This window comes from Oculina patagonica, chromosome 4 (genome assembly GCF_052425735.1).
Source record: "Oculina patagonica isolate OP01 chromosome 4, crgOcupat, whole genome shotgun sequence".
NCBI lineage: Eukaryota > Metazoa > Cnidaria > Anthozoa > Scleractinia > Oculinidae > Oculina > Oculina patagonica.
In genome coordinates, this window is record NC_135761.1 from 61,172,316 (window position 1) to 61,181,402 (window position 9,087).

Below are 9,087 nucleotides of genomic sequence, written 5' to 3' on the forward strand. Positions count from 1 at the left end.
CGAACACTTTGATTTATTCTTATTTTTAGACGGTATAATTTTAGTTCTTTTTTTTCCACAGTATTAAAATTTCAAAACAAAACAAGCAGCGGAAAATAGCCATTTTTTCTCTCCAGGACACTTTTGTAACTAAATAGCGTATATTTTAAAGGTACACAAGCTTCCGAACCAACTTATTTTCTTCATTACATCAAAAAATGGCAAAAAATTTTGTAATATCAGTTATATGAAATATATTAAAACGGCCACGTTGACAGTGTCGTTTTGCAGTAAATAGGCATCCACCGATTGTGCTCGGCACCTTTTTGGCAACTTTTGGCTTCTGGAGAATCGTTATGTGGCGCAAGCAACTCAAAGCACTTTTCTCCGGCCAAAGCATGATTGTAGCATCTTTTATCGATCCTTTATCGGACACCATTGGTGAGTTTTATAATTTTTGTATGAATTTTATTTTTTTGTGAACTTTAGGACGATTAATCATTTTAGGAGCAATTTTTTAGCAACGTTTGAGCATTTTTGGAGCACATTTTATCATTTTCGTAAAACAATAGACCAATGCCTAACAGTCTAGTTAAGGGCTTTTAGCGTTGCCGTAGCAACTAATAGAGAGGTTAAGCATGACGTTTACGGCAAACGGCAAACGGCAAAAATAATTCTGATTTTGCTCTCTTTTTCTTTAGCACTTAAATAAAGCCAGTTGAAAAATAAGAAAAAAAATCCCTTAATCACAGTAAATGCAAAAAATATCCCTAAATTGTACAAACGGCTAAAATCAGACACCAAAAGTTCAATTTTTGCCATTTGCCGTTTGCCGTAAACGTCATGCTTAACCTCTCATTATCACTGAACAGTGGGCCAACTGTGGTAAATGCTGCACACTGGATAACATAACATAACATAACATGAACTTTATTTTGAAGAAATTTACCTCACGCTTTATTTCGTACTACAAGCGAGTGTACGTCTCTATTATTACCAACATTTGAAGAGGTAATCCACAAAAGGTAAGCTGAGTAAACTAAAGAAATAAAAGAGCTTTGATGCAATTTATTTCAGTATATTTTATTTTGAATTTGTTTTCCAAGGGAAATGATCTACACTTGTGCATGACTCGTTTCAAATTTCAACAACTAACCTACATCTAACTAGAATGATTGGAAGAGCTTTAAGTTCTCAGTGACGAGGCAATAATTTTCTAACTTTCCTAACCTAGAACTAATTGGGCGACAATATGAAAGATAAAAGTAACGTCTTGTCTTGAACCTTACTGGGCTTGTTCTTATTTATAAAATTAACTTTATTTATAAAATGCTGAATTAACTGAATTATACGTATACGAATTATCCTTCTCAGAGGTATTGCCCGTCTAACACTGAGATAATTATATACGGCCAGGTTTCATCTCACAATTAGTAAATGCAGTTTCATAATTGTCATTGTAGTGTAAGTTTGCAAGAGCATTCAAAGTCTTAGAGTGTCGAATCGGCAAGATAGGTTGAAGAATTTGTTCCCATTTATTTCAAACTGTATTTTTAATATTCTGAAATGAAAGATTGAATTTTTCAATTTCATCCGCAATTGGTAGATACGCATTGCTTCAAAATAAAGTTTAGGTGTCTTTTAATTGACGCATACTTTTTATCACCCAGGTTTTAAGTTATTGGCGTCTAGATATGTCACGATATGGCATGAAGCTGTTAGCAATGACATGAAAACTGACGATGACGTCAGAGTGGTCACATAATATTAAATGCTAAATTAATATCGATGTTCGATTTTGCAAAAGTTTTATTAACGATGATGTGGTATATATTAATGTAAAGGTTATAAATAGTATCGGCTATATCACCTTTCCTCTAAAGCACAACCCCTCTTTATGATCTTGGATATCACATATCTGAAACTTTAAATAACGAAACTTTCGAGCAGTACAAATGTTGTATAAAATAAAAATAAAAATAATATTTATTTGCCAAGGAAAAACACAATGCGGACAACATGTTAGAACTAGAATAATTGTTAATGAACCTAGACTACCATGTTTCTATGCAATAGGAAAATTACGGAAACTATACGAGGGATTGCTTAGTCTTTTTAATTTGAGTAAAGAAAAGACTGGGTCTACATTGAAGAGATTGGTCGATTGCAGGTGCTCCTTTCTGTCAAAAATCCTTTAACAGTTAAGGCTGACATCGGCTTTAGGTTGTGCCTTTAATAATAAACAGACTTTTATTTCGTCTTACATACTCATACTTACTCTTTTTTTGGGATAATTTCCTTGATTGCGAAAGACGAAATTTGAAATGTTCTAAGAAACAAGTGAAATAATTAAAACAGCGAAAAATATATAGACGGCCAGTGCCTGCGAAAGAAGTTCAATTAAGTACAGTCGTTGGAGCAAAGTGCTCTGGGACGATTCGAACACTTCCGTTCCAATTAAAAATTTCATTCGATTTGACAAGCAAACAAATAAAGTTTTCGTTAGATTGTTAAAAAGTGCTCTATCGGGACACTTCAGAACAAAGCGAACCTTTCAACCGAGTTTAATTAAAAGCCGGTGGAAACAAAACGGAAACAGTTGATCAAACAAATCAACCGAAAAGGATGAAAGCTACATGTAAAAGCTAGGATGTCCTTCCATAGGTCGACTTAATTTTATAAAGCCGCTGTTGATCGAAATATGAAACTTGAAAGAAAAGGGTATATGTAAGATCAGCAGAAGTTAAAAACGAAATGTTTGTAAGTAACTTCTATTCAAGATGTAACTTTCTTCCATATAAGAGCATTAATTTTAGATATTTAAAGTCACGGATGCCAATGTTAAAATAAAACTAACATTAAAATTCTCTTTTATTTGAAGTTTGACACCTTTGGCTTTCGTCATGGATTTTAACACATGGAACATCGTCTGGAGTTTGTGTTTTGGATTGTTAGCGACATTGATCGTTGTTGGAAATGTTCTCACCATCTGGATATTTCTCAAACAGAGACTTCGTAAACGCGCTCATTTTCTGCTGATTAGTTTGGCTGTTGCTGATTTACTGGTTGGATTGCTGAGTGCACCTATTTTTATAGCAAATAATGCAACGTTAACTTTTGGTGAAGTGAAGAAGGCAGAGTTTGTATCGAGATATGCCGACATTTTTACTGGTATAACGTCTATGTATATGCTTGCCGTTATTTCCTTGGAGAGAATGTACGCCATCGGTTGGCCTCTTCGCCACAGAACTCTGAACTTGCGAGTTTACATGTTTGCTATTGTCATACCATGGATCCTGGCAGCAATATTCACCTCTATAGTGTTATTACGTGACCTCTCTCTCATAACTCTTGAGCGGTTCTTATACCCCCTCATTTTGTTTCAGAGCACGCCTCTGTTGGTTATGTGTACTGCGTATTGTGTTATTTGGAAGAAACAAAGATCACCGACGATTGGTAACCAGAATCACGTAGCAAGAGAAGCAAGATTGGCAAAGACATTGTTTATGATTACAGGAGCTTCTCTTTTCACCTGGCTCCCATTTTAAATTCTGAACCTGTTGGCAAATGTTGATGCAATTATATTGTTCCCTTACTTTTTGGCATTTTTTTATACCATCAAGTTTTTACAATACAGCAATTCGCTTGTAAATGTGATAATTTATCCATTCAGAATCTCAGGATTTAAGAATGCTCTCCTGCAGATGTTTCACTGTTGTGAAATTCCTCGTGAAAGAGGGAATGAAGTTGATCCGATCCATCAAGTGAGACTGGGTCAGTTGCGCTCTTGCCAAGAGCTGCAGGTTCCTAATTATTAGAAAATTTTTTCAGGGAAAGAATAAACTGCGGTACTTCAGGATTTGCTACCATAAACATATGGAGTAATGAAAGAACCGCTTTCGCTTGATTTCTCATCGCTTTGACTGGCTTTGGGGGCTTTCTTCGCCGGATCCAAAGTCATGGTTGCTAACTAAACTGTTTCAGCGCTCGTCCCACTTTGTCTGATTGAAGAACATCCTGAGATGTGAGAGACGCCATTTCAGTGCTCCAAATTAAAGTTAATTTTTTTTCAGGTTCCTGATTATCGCACTGAAACTAGTTTTTAATTTTTATTGATTCACCATTTTCTTGTATTTGTAAAAGAGGTATAACTTGTCTAGAGCTTATTTTACATTAACATTATAAAAAGTATGAAAGGTACATAAGTCAATAGCTCTTAAATATGTATATTTTTCCGAATGTTGGGAATTGAACTGTTCAGTGTTTAACAGGGTACCGGTTTTTCTATAGGTTCCACACTTCCTGCAAGTGATCGACGTCCTAAATATCTTAAGGCATTTAATTTTAAAAATTAAGGAAATAATTTATATTCTGTGAGTACATAATTTACACTCCGCATGGACATAATTTATATAGCGCATGTATGAAGTACGTAATTTAAGTCGCGTATGATGAATAAGTACAGTTCTGTGTTACATTTTTTTGCACCAAATTTACGGAAATTAGGTCACGAATACCTCGGAATATGCGGAACAAACTCGTGGTCCGGTAACTAGAGGGTTATGCTGGGGTTACTTATTTAGCAACTTATCTGACCTTGGAGACTGCAGGTTTAGCCAGGTTCTAAACCCAGAAGAGTGGCCCAAGCAAACAACTCTCTTCGCGCGTTGAGTTCTTAAGTGTCATTGTCAGAGAAAGTGTTCCAGACCTTGCAAGTCGGGGTCAACCGATTTTCTTGAAACTTACTGCAGAAGTTGGCCTTGATGACGTATTCCAAGAGCCATTTGGGTTTGGTTTTCTTACTTTTACCTTCAAAGTTCCAGGGGTGGTCCCATATTGAGCCTTCAAATCATGAAAAATCCTGTTTTTGAAGGAGTAAGTTTGCACTTGTATAAAATCAAACATTTGACTAACTACTTGTAGGCTGTGATTCTACTATAAATGCTCTTTCATTTTATATATGCCGATTTGGCATAGAGGGTTCTGACAGTGTGAGGTATGGCACGAAATTTGGCCAAATTTTGATGAGAAAACCACTACCCAAACTTGCCAAAATTTCGATGTTCATATTTTTTACTTCCTTACTAGCAAAAAAGGACACTTATATCTGGAGTTATCCCAATGCACGTAGGACAAAATTCAGTTGAGAAAAATTTGGGCCGTGTAATTTTTTAGCTCTTTAATGACCCATTTTGAAACACACCCTGACCTAATTTGCATATTGTCAAAACCAATAGTTTAACATCCATACCTATTTTGTTTATTTTTAAACACTTCAATTTGCCTTGGTGAGGCTTAAAGTTCTTAAGAAAGCTGTTATTGGCAGTAATAAGGCGAGTAACTTAACTCATATACAGCTAATTCGAGAAATGTTGTCGGAAAATAGCACAAAAGTGCACGCAACAAGACCGAAAGGTAGTATGGATAGAGAAAATACTTCACGTGCTGAATACTAATAAGATTGCAACATGACAAACGCGAATTTGCACGTTTTCTGTCTCTTCAGACATGTGGAAACAAAGTACTTTTAGCCAAGCCGAATTTAAGAAGAATTTTAAAAACTCTAAGACATGCGACCGAAAAAGTAAAGCAACAGAAAAGGCCTCCTGAGAGGAAAAACATTTCATCCAGGCCAATATGCAACCACATTTTGGTCTTGTCGCGTGTGCACTTTTGTCCTTTTTTCCGACAACCTTTCTCGAATTAGCTGTAGATTACGTAGCCCTACAGAGATTCATTTAGTTTCTCTGATTGGTTGTTGCTGGGTTACCAATTTTCGCGCGCAAACAACAACAACCAATCAGAGAAGGAGGAATTGCGAATAGGAAATTATGTGTCTTCGTATCTTTCACTATTTCTAAGGCTTGTTGAGGTTTCGATTGTTTAAACCCTCATAACAAAACGGCGTATTTTTAACAAGAGAAACTAGTAGAAAAAGTACTTTTGTGCCGATTTGATTCTATTTTTAGTTTAGAAAACGAGACAAGTTTGGAACACTTCACATTAAAAGCTTAATTTCATTTTTCAACCAATGAAAGTGTCTCAGTAAAATTTGTGATTGGCATGCTGAACAGTTCAGCCCCATGGGATCGATCCCTGTTTAAACCAATTAAGGGTATGTTTATAGCGGCGCTCCAGCGCGCGCGCCAGCGGAGTACCATGGGTAAGGAAATTGGGTAAACCCATGGAACCGAAAAAATTTGGTTATCGAGTGAGCGCCGCGTGCCCGCGTCTACAGACTCTCAGGGAGGGGTGGGGAGTCACAAGGCATCCCTAGCAGGGAGGAGGTGGAAGAATGCCATCTTATCATACCCCAATAAACGTTAAGGTTTACGTCGGCTTGTATCTTTGATATTGGATATCCATGTTATGGTCAATTGACAGCTGTTAAAACAAGGTATCCGCTGACCAGTATCAAATGACCATATCGCGTGCTCACGTGTACAGCATCGAGGTCATGTGTTTTTTATATCGCGGGCTTAAATCTGACTTTTTTGTCTAGGGTAATGACAGGATTTTGTATACGCAATTTCTGCGATTGGATCGGAGTTGACGATTTATTTCGGCTATGGATCTTTCTTGAGTAGTATACGTTTAATAACTATCAATAACTGTATTTTCAATGAGAGTATTTTCACAAATAAGAACCAGAAAATAAGTGTGGAACTCCGCTTTTAGGCTTGGCTAAATCTAGAAATTGTCAAAGAATAATGTTATTATCAATTCTATTGTACTGTGAGAAACGTTACACATTTTAGCCATTTTAGGAGCAACTGTCTACTATTTTGGAGCGGCTTTTGAGCATTTTTGGGGCAAATTGTTATCATTTTCGAAGCACAGTCGGCCAATGCCTAATACTAAAAGCCATAAAAGGTCGGAATAGGGCTAGCGTCTAGGCTTCGAACGTTGCCGTAGCAACTAATAATATCAACAGTAGGGCAGCTGTGGTAAATGGTGACACACAGGAAGTTCAAAATTGTTTGGAGCAATACACTTCACGGGTTATTTCGTACTACAAACGGATCCTCCTCTTTGATATCACAAACGATTATCATTGAAAATATTCCCTCAAAAAGGGTAAGTTCAGTGCACTAAACTCTCCAGAAACCGATCACTCTGCAATCACACTACATCTCAAATCAGAGGATCTAAAGCAAGATAGAGGCTCGGGCACCTGGAAATTTAATAACTCATACAAGACTCCGATTACGTTACCATTCTCCAAGAAAGTATAAAAGACTATAAAGAAAAATATACTGCTATTGAAGATTTAGGGCTAAAATGGGACCTAATTAAAATGGAAATCCGGGGTTTTACGATTAAATATTCCAAGATGAAAGCAAAGAAACGCGAAAATGAGGAAATGACGCTAAAAAAGAAAGCAGAAAAGCTGTTGTTGGAATCCGGAAAGAATCCGAAAGACAAACGAATACTAAATGAGCTTTACGCTACTAATTTACGTCTACAGAACTTAATGCGTCATAAAACAAAAGGCGCTATTCTCAGGAGTAAAGCACGATGGCATGAACATGGTGAGCACAACACCAGATATTTCTTTAACCTTGAAAAGCGAAAACGGTGAAGGAAAGCGGTGAAGGAAAACGGTGACAAAATTGAAACTTGGTGAAAATAAGTACACAAAAGACCAATTTGAGATTTTACAAGAAGAGAAACGTTTTTATGAATCACTTTACAAATCTTGGCGTGTTTGTACCCCGGGGTACTCACATTTCAACTGTTATTTTATATCTGAATAGTTACCGTTAATGCTTGGCGAGAGAGACGAGAGAGGGGGCGCTAATTTGAAGGGGGGGGGGGGGGAACTTGTTTCGTTTATCTATTTTCAGCCTCAAAATGACATTTTTTTTATTTCTAGCGAACCCGCATTTTAACATATTACAGCAAGGCGCCCAAAAGTGTGACCACCTTTAATTAATTCATATTCTTTCGTGCAACCACCATCCAATCAGAAGCCAAGGACAGGTTCCAGTTGACTACTGATTGGATTAAATCTGCACGGAAGAATGTGGATAAATTAAAAGTGGTCACACTTTTGGGTGCCTTGCTGTAATAAATTTTGAGCATGATACGTTCTTAGGGCCTGTTTATATGGAGGAGAGTTGTCCCTGGTAGGAGGGCTACCCTCTCCCCCGAGCTATCTTTTGCCGAGCGTTTATATGAAAAAGTTGTCCCTGTTGACCGAGCCAAAACTTGGCCCTCTCGGTTCAAAAGACTGGCGAGAGTTGTTTTGAAACATCTATTATGTCTGCCTTTTTTAAATAAGGAACGCTGAAACATCGACCACGACCATTTTTTGGACAAATTTACCGCCGAACTCGATTTCAATGTATCTGCAATTTTGTTTTGGTCGACTGCGCATGCCCTGTATGTGTCAACTTGTCCCTGGTAGGCGAGGCGAAAATAACCAAACTGTTTATATGGAAAAAAGTTGGCTCGCTCCCCAGGGTCACCCCACCTTCAAATAATAATAATAATAATAATAATAATAAATAATTTACTTATATTGCGCAATTATCAATTTAAAAATTTTCAATTGCGCATTACAATATAGTTAAAAAAAACTAAAAATTTAAAATTTAAATTCACAAGCTAAAAAAAGATTAAAATGTATATGACTATAAAAAAAAATGTACAATTAAAAAGCTTTTAAAAATAAAAAGGTCTTGATGGCTTTCTTGAAACTTCACCTAATTCACCTTCAAAGCGAGTGACCCTCCACCCAGGGTCACCCTGCCCCCCGAGCCAACTTTGCAATTTCTTATATAAACAGTTCGCAGCTATTTATAAAGAAACGTATGAAAAGCTATTTCGCCCGGGGTAGCTCGGTATGGAGGGTAACCCTCCTTCCAGGGACAACTCTCCTCCATATAAACAGGCCCTTAGGACGCTCTTAATCAGGTAATGTTTGAAGTCTCTGGAGGCTGAAACTTGAAAATGGCCTCATAATTCTAGGAACGTTCAAGGCAATAACAAGAAGTCGACAATTGGGCGCGAAGTTTTACGAGGAACTTACTAACGTGAAGCGCCAATGCACTCACATGGATAATTCCCTCGGGGAAAATGCATATTTGAAACTGGGCGCAATTC

The 9,087-nt window shown here is 37.1% G+C and overlaps 1 pseudogene; it reads left to right on the plus strand.

Moving 5' to 3' along the window:
- The first annotated feature begins 2,859 nt into the window (after positions 1-2,859).
- LOC144648933 (adenosine receptor A1-like) lies at positions 2,860-4,033 on the plus strand (annotated as a pseudogene).
- The last annotated feature ends 5,054 nt before the right edge of the window (positions 4,034-9,087 follow it).